Here is an 8,912-nt window from a genome sequence, read left to right as displayed (position 1 = left end):
TATACAAAAATACACTGACAAAAATCTAATGTGAGTTATGCTATTACAGGTGTGGAAGGAGCAATTCCAAAATGAAACGGAAAAACAAAGAGAAAATAACAATGTATCGTAATTAGAAATTAGGGACTCCTTTTTCTGGACCAAAGGTCTCCAACTAGAAATTTATTGCTAAAGTTTATGTAAGGTGCTTCAAAAATAATCGAACATCAGCAAAAGTTTGAAACATTATTCGAGGAAAAAATGAAAAGAAAAAAATAGCACGTGTGGTAGGCACAGGTTGATGACTAGATAATGAAGGATGAATCAATATGTAAAGAAGGATTTGAGCAAAAACGGCTCGGATAGGCTGTTCATTCCCCGTTTGGGTATTATGTAAAGTAGGATCCTGGTATTCACAGGTTGAACATTTAGTCCAAAAAAGGAAACAAACTCAGTGCAGATACAATAAGAATGTTATGCATATCACTTCTCCTTTAGAATTTTGTCTATGTTGAAGTGTTAGAGATCTCTCTTTTATTATAATACTACCTAACCAAATGATATAAACTGAGACTTCTACGTGGTTGGTTTCATCATGGATTGACTTGCATGACCAAGAATTATTAATTCTAACGGCTATCACTTAAGCTAAGCAAACACATCCTCCCCTAATTACATTTGTACATATTTTTTGCGCATGTGCACTGATGAACTAAACATCGTCGTACAGAAAAATTCTCCTTAGTGTTTGCTTGACCATAGGTCAAATTATCCGTCCGGTACTTGTATATGAAAATAAGTTTCCTCTTCCTTCATGTTCAACTGATGGATTTTATGAAGCTTGACTAAATAGTAGTAAAACCGAGATGAGAGCCAAGACAAGCAGAGGGGATAGCCGGTAAGAGGCTCTCATAGCACATATGCAATAGTAGACTACATATTGTTCATAAATTTGCGGCTTCAGGAAAATTCAATCTTCAGCAAACCGAGGAAGGAAATTACTATGCATGCTCAGGAAGTTTACGGAGACACTGACTGAGTAATGTCAATGTACTGCCCAAACACACTGATGTGAATTTTCCTTATTGATTTTAATATGTCCCACTTCAAATAATGTAATTCAGGTAAGTTAGGAAAGGAAACATAGTATATTGAAAACATGTGATGTATATATGGTTTTGCGCTAAAATTAGCAAGCGCTTAAAGTAGGAAGCGTCGATGAATGCGACCACACAAATTAACTTCGTTTTAAGCAGCCAACACATCTCTTTAGGACCATCTATAATAACAATTTGACAAGTTTAGTATCAGAACTGTATTTGAGAAGGACCCAATAGATAGTTGCATTTTGAGGGTTTATAAAATGAGTATGTTGAGCGGGCTACTGTTTTCCGATGCTACATTGAGGTCACACATGGAAGGTTCATTTTAATGCCAATGCTTTTTCAATCAACTTGTGTGCATGATAAAGTTTGAACGAACTTCTGTCCTATTGTTATACATTATGTTTATGTACTCTAACAATGAGGAAGGAGGCGTGATCTGTATTGTGTAGGAGGTAAGGCACATGCTGAACTAATCATCACGGACTCAGCTACAGTAGTTTGGTGAATATAATCACTGCAAGTTATGGCTTCTCTCTTATATATAAAGCAGGAGGAGAGGGGCAATGAAGTGAAGCGTGCTATTGAATATGACAGAATTCAACTTGGTTGAAATGAAGTAATAAGCCTATAAAATACTCCCTCCATTCCAAAATATAGTGCGCCCGCGCTTCCCGAGGTCCAGCTTTGACCATAAATTTAACCAACAAGACCAACTGCGGTGGGAGAAAAAATTATATAATTGAAAACTTCTTTCGAATATGAATTCACTAATATAATTTTTGTTGTCGCCGCAATCGGTCGTGGTAGTTAAATTTGCGGTCAAAATTGAAGCACGTGGATAGAGGAAGCACTACATTGTGGAATGAAGGGAGTATTCAGTGGATCACCTCCTTGCTAGATATTATAGGTTATTTACTCTTAGCGCATGTTTGTGAAACCTGATGGTCAATATATCACAGAAGTAGGATTGGGAGGTGTTGGGAAAAGTAGGAAAACGTGGAGCATCTGTGCAGCTATCCAGTGAATAAACATGCATGGTTACTTCCAACCAACTCACGGGCCTCTGCTTTATGTTAAGCCTTTATCTCTTCCCATAGCGCTTGACCATCCTCCTTCTTACCCCACGATCCACTCAGCTGTCCCATCCTGTGATAGAGATATGGAGTAATCTCATCTTGTAAGAGATTCATGGGACCAGAAGGGTAAGCGCTCCGACTACACAGGGAGAGGACACATTCCATCCATTTGGATCCCGCATTGGCACTAGTGTACGAGCTTGAAGTGTCCGGATCCGGTGACACCGACAGTTCCAAAGCTGGGGAACAACCAGATGCACTTGTGGAGCTCATGATTGGAGATATCAATCAGCGGCCAGTTTGGGGATCAGCGTTGGATGGTGCGATCTTTATGTTAATGGCCACACGAATGTAAGCATGCTTCCCTATGGAGTCATTTTAATTATCTAATATGTGTGAATGTAAGCATGTTTCCCTATGGAGTCATTTTCTTCGTCGCTTCTCTTCGTGAATACTGTAGTAAATTAGCGCCCTTCGATCAATATTCCAGAAATGCACCCCTCAGACACCCAATAGCGGGGACCTTATCATTTCGGGCTGCCTTTCACAGTCTTGATGTGGGTTACATAAACGTACTCCCTTGTGCCTGAGAAGCACCGTATAACGGCCGGGATGATACCATAGTTTGTGTGCCACCTGTCGTACACAAGCGGCTGGCTTGCTGGCATGAAGCGATCCCGCTGTGCTGGTTGTTCTGAACATACGGGGCAGCCGCAGTAGCGCCTATTTTTTGCTGCCACGATCAAGTCCAACCTGTTTCATTTTTTTTAACTTTTATCTTGTACTTTGCGGTGGTAACATGAGTTCAATTAAAGTGCATGCTTTGTTTCGTTTCAGTATGGATCAAGTTTGGCATGACCACTTATTTAACCGAGCAAAAAAATGAGACCAACCAAGGGATAACCCTCGTTAGCATTTTTTTTATAGGAGAAACTCCATGAGCACCGCGCGTTCGAGTCGGGACTCGAACTCGGGGCTCAGCCAACGGGTCGATGCCCCGTCCTCTTAATTAACCGAGCACAATGTGGATTATATGGGTTACTTATTTTATGGTGATACCAGCAGACCTTACAGTGTAGAGATAAAGTGTTCCAGGTTAAAAAATTGTTGCAACTAACACTACCGAACTAAATGGGATTGCCTTTAAATTTCACCGGTTCCTAGTTGAATAAAAGTCCATTTCTATGTTGTTTTATACGAGTGCAGCGTTCCTGTGCCCAGACTCATTTGCATCTGGTCAGAAAAAAAACAAACAAACACTAGACAAATTCCAAAAAAAATTGTGTGGTAGATAATTTGATGCGTGAGTTTCGCTCCAATTTTTAAATCATTTGAACATCTAAGAAACTCTCAGAAAAAAAGACAAATCGGGTCAGAACAGTGTGTGAACAGTAAACATTTTTACAGACCCTGAATTTGTCTTTTTTTGCCGAGAGCTGCTCAGATGTCCAAATGATTTGAAAATTGATGCGAACCTCACGCATCAAATTATCTTCTACACACAAAAATTGGAATTTTTTGCATTTTTCAAGTATTTGTTTTGATTTTTTTTGTCAGGGCAGGTTCACGGTACGTATCAAAGCAGTTACTTGATTCTTTTGTACAAACTGGTGTCACGTCCACGGTACTCTTCTGAAAATTTATTTTCATGGACACGGTTCTTCTTTCTTTCAATAAATCTCTCAAGCAGGGATCACTGTCAGTCAGATGTACACCCCGACATAAACAAGCAGGAGTCGCTATCAGATGTACACCAAGCGTACTTCTTTGTTCTGCCGTATCATTTTTATACAATGTGGCCGGCCAATCAGATGTGCGCGTCATTTTTATACCACTAGCCGGCCACCATAATCCACGGCAACGCACAAGCCCTTTTCCACAAAATAACTTCGTACAAACACCGTATCTCTCAGTCTCCTATTTTTAATACGTACTTGACACTATATATACCACCAAGTGCCATCCAACAAACCAGACCAAAGTACAGACACTTGCCATCCTAGGTTGCCTTTGCCGCTGCAGTACTGTCATTGCAGTTCGGTACCTAACCGAAGATGGCCATCCACAAGGCTTTGCTTCTTGCCATCCTCGGTTGCATCTGCCTCTGTGGTACAGTCATTGCAGCTCGTGAGCTGAATGATGACTTGTTGATGGTGGCGAAGCATGAGAACTGGATGGCTCAGTATGGCCATGTGTACAAGGACACCACTGAGAAGGCACGTCGGTTCGATGTTTTCAAAGGCAACGTCGAGTTCATTGAAACATTCAATGCCCAAAATCACAAGTTCTGGCTTGGCGTCAACCAATTTGCTGATATCACAAATGATGAGTTCAAGACAACCAACACAAACAAGGGATTCAAAGCAAACTCCATGAGAGTTCTTTCTTCTGGATTAAGGTATGAGAATTTGAGTTTGGATGCCCTTCCAGCAACGATGGACTGGAGGGCCAAGGGAGCCGTCACTCCTGTCAAGGATCAAGGCCAGTGTGGTAAGTAAAAAAACATTGTGATGCACGGCATATATGTGTTAATATTTTGTTGGATAACACTATAACAACAAAATTATTTCTAGGCTGCTGTTGGGCATTTTCTGTTGTTGCCGCGACAGAGGGCATTGTAAAACTGAAAACCGGGAAGTTGATCTCACTGTCGTAGCAAGAGTTGGTTGACTGTGATGTTCATGGTCAAGATCAAGGCTGCGAGGGAGGACTCATGGATGATGCCTTCAAATTCATTATCAAGAATGGAGGCCTTACTATGGAGTCAAGCTACCCATATACTGCAGCTGACGGCAAGTGCAAGGCTGGATCCAACAGTGCCGCAACCATCACCGGCTTTGAGGATGTGCCTGCCAATAACGAGGGTGCCCTTATGAAGGCGGTGGCAAACCAACCAGTGTCTGTAGCTGTGGACGGAGGAGACATGACATTCCAATTCTACTCTGGTGGGGTGATGACTGGGTCCTGCGGCACTGACTTGGACCATGGAATTGCAGCCATTGGATATGGAAAGACTAGTGATGGCACGAGCTATTGGTTGATGAAGAATTCATGGGGCACAACTTGGGGCGAAGATGGGTACTTGAGAATGGAGAAAGGCGTTGCAGACAAGAAGGGCATGTGTGGTCTTGCCATGGAGCCTTCTTACCCAACAAAATAGGAAGATAGCCAAATGCGACCTAATCATGCATATGCACAGTTCTCAAACAACTAAGGTCCCCATATCCTATGTATAGTTCATATGTGCCCGTAAATTGTGTACGAAGATGTATCTTATGTACATACATTGCTATACTTTGTAAAGTAATACTATGTATGATATATTGTATGAGAAAATTGGATTAAGAATTATGATATATATTCCATGAAGCTTTCAAATGTCTAAAACATTTGACTACGTTAAGAGTAAACTCAAAAGGTTATTTTCGTATATATGGTTTTTATATAGTGTCATTTGGTATTTATAGGAATGTGTCATTGGACAACGCCCGAGTGTTACTAAATCTTACAAAAGGGAATAAATGGAGTATATGTTGGGGAAAAGAAATTTTGTCATTGGTGCACTATGTATTTCTCAACCGTGATATTTTTTAGTGTATTATCTCATGTCAAGTTACTGTATGAGCGTGTTCTCTACATCTTACACAACAAGATAAAATCCTAACTCTCCACGACCATAGATCAACAGGAGTATGAGTTATAGTCAATTCAGCTATCGCCATAAACCCGATTCTTTTAAAGGCGACCTATACAAGGAGCTTTAACTTCGTACCCGACTTCTGATGAGATTCTATTCTATAGTAAAGAGGAAGAATACTCCTCTATCAACACATGTACGTTGAATCAGCCAATCATTGATGAATTAAACAGTTTCACTACAAACAATCCTGGATAACTGGATCTAAATTGAACTCCATAAATACTTGGATGCAACCTTTTCGTATCTGAACTCCCTCCTTCATGCTTTGCCACATTTGCCTTCTTCATCCACTTTGCAACATTTGTACGACACTTCTCATTTTTTTTCTCCTCATATATCAACATCAAGATGCAGCTCTCCACCCCCCCCCCCTCCTCAATGCATGGGCCACATCCGCATGTTGATCTCACATGCGCTCTCCACAGACATTGATGTGATTGGCTGGTTGGTGGACCGTGGCATTGCGACCATTGGCATGCTATCAACCATTACTTCTGTCGCTAAATTTCATCCACAGCGCATCATGGAACAACATGCAAGTTAAAAGTGCAATATAAAACCCCTCATAAAATTTATATTTGTAGCAAAAAAATACAAAATCTCTCATATGATGCCTATGGTCATATGCGCCAGCGCCAACACCCCAAGTGGTGGACACCAAGGCATGATTATCCCTTCTTCCATCGGTCACGGAATTATTCAGATACTAGCACAATGCCCCGGGGCTTAAGAGATTGTCCACAGATGTCATTGTCTTGTGGCTGTTATGTGATTCGTGATTAAAAAGACAGAGAAAATATAGCGAAAGCTCATCCATCATTCGTTGGATAATCTTAAGCGGTCATAGTGCGTATTTTGCAAGATAAATAGTGTATAACATTTTGAATTGCAATTATAAGCACATATAAAAAGATCTTTATTTATTTATTTGTATGGTCCCATATGTGGATAGAAAATATAACGAAAGCTCATTACTGGTCTCACATGTGGATAAAAATGCATTTATTTATTAGACTCACATATGAATTCATCGCCAGCTTCAACATTTATAACTGCCTAGAAAAGATCTTTTGTGCCTCACTAGACATCACAACCGAGAGAAAAGGCTTTGCCAGAATTGCAGAGCCCATTTCCAAGCTCGGCAAGGTCGCCGGCATCAAGGTTGTAGACCGTCCATAGGCGCTGTTGTCGAGGAAGAAGGCCGGCACCATCGGGCAATGGTCTTGGTGCACCATCTTGACACCATGTAGTTGGCCTCCTGTGGTTCAAGGTCGCAGAAGGAGTTGACAAGAATGTATCATGTGGCGCGACAAGGATGGGGCGGAGCAGCGGAGGTCTTGGTACGCCAGGTGCCGGCCTAACTGGAGCATTGGGTTCGTGTGCCTGCTGTCTGATAGACTCGTGCATCTCCCAGATGACGACCAACCCGTTCAGGTGCTCGTGTACGACTCACAGAAGCAGAAGTTGAAAACAAACCTTGAACTTGTAGAAGAAATCTAAATCGACCCTGAACTTTCACTCCCGGAAATCAACACATCGAACTATCCGGTCCCGGTATATTTTGAACCTTGAGAGAGTTTCCAAACAGGGATTGTCGACATGGCATGTTGAATCCCGGAATTGCTGACTGCGGTCGCAACTGGGCCGGCCCAATAGACGTGTTTTTTTCGTAACCTGTTTGGTCATATTCCTCTAGAGTTTCATATATGAACGCTCATGTCCGTTCTTATATACGACGTGCGATATATAATAACTAGCAGCCTTCAGGGCGATTGGCTAGGTGCGATCAAGCTCACTGATGGCTGCTAATATTTTTTGTCTCTCCTGTAAAAGGGATTGTGCGCATCGATATTCTCATTGATCGTGCACTAGGCACATATATAGGTACAAGGGGTGTGACGCTACCTCTTTTAGCACTGCGTTCGTTTTCCCCGAAGAAGAAGGGATAATGCAGCAAAGTAGCGTAAGTATTTCCCTCAGTTTTTGAGAACCAAGGTATGAATCCAGTAGGAGGCTACGCGCGAGTCCCTCGCACCTGCACAAAACAAATAAATCCTCACAATCAATGCAAATAGGGGTTGTCAATCCCTATAGGGCCACTTACGAGAGTGAGATCTGATAGATATGATAAGATAATATTTTTGGTATTTTTGTGATAAAGATGCAAAGTAAAATAAAGGCAAAGTAAATAACTAAGTAGTAAGAGATTGATATGATAATGATAGACCCGGGGGCCATAGGTTTCACTAGTGGCTTCTCTCGAGAACATAAGTATTCTACGATGGGTGAACAAATTATTTTTGAGCAATTGACAGAATTGAGCATAGTTATGAGAATATCTAGGTATGATCATGTATATAGGCATCACATCCGAGACAAGTAGACCGACTCCTGCCTGCATCTACTACTATTACTCCACTCATCAACCGCTATCCAGCATGCATCTAGAGTATTAAGTAAAAAATAGAGTAATGCCTTAAGCAAGGTGACATGATGTAGAGGGATAAACTCATGCAATATGAAGAAAACCCCATCTTGTTATCCTCGATGGCAACAATACAATACGTGCCTTGCTGCCCTTACTGTCACCGGGAAAGGACACCGCAAGATTGAACCCAAAGCTAAGCACTTCTCCCATTGCAAGAAAGATCAATCTAGTAGGCCAAACCAAACTGATAATTCGAAGAGACTTGCAAAGATAACCAATCATACATAAAAGAATTCAGATAAGATTCAAATATTATTCATAGATAGAATTGATCATAAACCCACAATTCATCGGTCTCAACAAACACACCGCAAAAAGAAGATTACATCGAATAGATCTCCACAAGAAAGGGGGAGAACATTGTATTGAGATCCAAAAAGAGAGAAGAAGACATCTAGCTACTAACTATGGACCCGTAGGTCTGAAGTAAACTACTCACACTTCATCGGAGAGGCTATGGTGTTGATGTAGAAGCCCTCCGTGATCGATGCCCCCTACGGCGGAGCTCCGGAATAGGCCCCAAGATGGGATCTCGTGGATACAGAAAGTTACGGCGGTGGAAT

General features: G+C 41.4%; 1 pseudogene; it reads left to right on the top strand.

The window, feature by feature from the left end:
• The first annotated feature begins 4,215 nt into the window (after window positions 1-4,215).
• LOC119346649 lies at window positions 4,216-5,321 on the top strand (annotated as a pseudogene).
• The last annotated feature ends 3,591 nt before the right edge of the window (window positions 5,322-8,912 follow it).

Source organism: Triticum dicoccoides, unplaced genomic scaffold (assembly GCF_002162155.2).
Source record: "Triticum dicoccoides isolate Atlit2015 ecotype Zavitan unplaced genomic scaffold, WEW_v2.0 scaffold46172, whole genome shotgun sequence".
Taxonomy (NCBI): Eukaryota; Viridiplantae; Streptophyta; class Magnoliopsida; order Poales; family Poaceae; genus Triticum; species Triticum dicoccoides.
The sequence above is the reverse complement of the archived record's forward strand: the minus strand, read 5'-3'. Positions and strand labels throughout refer to the sequence as shown.